The sequence below is a fragment of the Bidens hawaiensis genome, unplaced genomic scaffold (genome assembly GCF_021521415.1).
Source record: "Bidens hawaiensis isolate Kalapana, Puna unplaced genomic scaffold, B.hawaiensis_p1.1 tig00066137_1, whole genome shotgun sequence".
Lineage (NCBI taxonomy): Eukaryota > Viridiplantae > Streptophyta > Magnoliopsida > Asterales > Asteraceae > Bidens > Bidens hawaiensis.
The window spans coordinates 29,266-31,098 of NW_027501772.1; the positions used below are offsets into that span (position 1 = coordinate 29,266).

Genomic DNA, 1,833 nt, shown 5'->3' on the forward strand with positions numbered 1-1,833 from the left:
ATAGATAAATTTTATTTTTACTTAGTTATTGTTAATCTTTTACTTACTTGATAATTGTTACTATTTTACTTTAGCCTTTTATCTGTATTGGGCATTTGGCTCATTCTGTAATTTTTTTTAATAGCAGGTTCACAGGTTACTTCGGGTGGAGTATGAAGAGAGAGGGAGAAAAAGTATTAAACTCTATGATTTGAATATAAAATGCTAGCCATTTTTGTAGCATACTCTTGTTCAGCTATATTTGACAATTATATAATATATAATGAATAATTAACTTTAGGACTCTGTATTTTAAACATTTGATAGTAAAATGATGTCTTATATTTTAAATATTATGATTAGTGACACGCCAACCCTATGTGGGGTGGGGTGTTACATTGCATATATAGAATATAGTACGTACAGGTGGATATATTATTTGGTGCTATATGTATTTACTGAAAACAATGCAATAAAACAAAAATAATCCATTACCAAAAACCTTATATTCATAATTTTTGGTCCTCATGATACACCATGTTTTAGACGCTTTCTGAAAATCCGATAATATTAATTGTATGAGATAAGCTCTTGAAGATGAACACAAAAAACTATTTTCATGATGATAATGAAACAAACATCAAAGTATCCAAACATTACAAAAGAAGAAGGAAGAAGATAAGACTGTCACGCATATTCTTACTAACCTTAGTTTTATCAGACAAATGAAGAGATCTTCTTTTATTTACCAACCTGAAGCAATCTAACAACATACAAATAATCTTTCAAGTCAGAACTGATTATTATTATTATTATTATTATTATTATGGTTGGATCGTCCGCCTGAATTGCTTCCACCACCCCATCCATCCGCGTGTAACTGAACATTTGGTGGCAAGCTCATTGGTAAGTTAAGAAAAGGAAGCCAGAAGATGGGTCTGGAAAAGGGTTGTTGCCGGTAATTCCACCACCGCTGCCGCATGCTTGTATCTGAACAGGCGATTCATCTTCATCTAGCGGCAATCTTTCGTAGGAGACAATCGTAAAGGAAGAAGCAATTATGATTATCGGCCCCGAGGCGGTCAACTCTCCAACCACGTTCCCACCAACCACTTGCCCTTGACCACCAGCTAAAAATATGGTCAAGCTGGTGGCTCCGGATGGCGCTGCTGGGGGCAAGAAAGACCCCGCCAGCGACAAGATCTCAAACCGTCCCTGGAGGGCCATCCCAGCGCCTCCACCAGATGGCTGCCGCAAATTAACATTAGTCACCATCCCACTTCCGGATGATATGCAGATCCCGCGTTGTCTCCGTCGTGCGTAGGTAGCTATAGATTCAAAAACATCAAATCCGTTACCAATTTCGAGAATATGAGCTCTAAGTGTATTTGCACTCTCTCTTGTAATTATAACCGGTGGCTTTGATTTGTTCTTTGATCCTGGTGGACGACCTCTTGGCCGTCGAGCGGGTGTGTCACCACCAGAGTTAGGAGAGATGAGGTCAAGACCCTGACGGTCACCACCATCATCCTCCTCTTGATCGGGATGCTGGAAGGTACCCGAAAATAGCCGGTGGTGTTGGTGATTGTTGTGATGAGTATAACCAGAAGCAGTGCCTAAATCTAGACCAGCCATGGATTATTATATATGTAAAGGATATAATAAACAGTCACCAGCAACACAAAACAAGAAATTAAACTATAAAAAAATGCAGCAGGAAAACATATAAAACATGAATTTTTAAGGGTTTGCTAAAATAAACATGAATTTTTAAGGGTTTGTTAAAATAAATAACAAGGATCTGGTGGTTGGTAACCAAAGGGATGCAATATGAGTGCAGAGAAAAGGAAGAGG

At 38.1% G+C, this 1,833-nt stretch overlaps 1 pseudogene; it reads right to left on the bottom strand.

Annotated features, from left to right (window-relative positions):
• Positions 1-701: 701 nt before the first annotated feature.
• On the bottom strand, positions 702-1,621 carry LOC143604669 (AT-hook motif nuclear-localized protein 23 pseudogene; annotated as a pseudogene).
• Between the last annotated feature and the right edge of the window lie 212 nt (positions 1,622-1,833).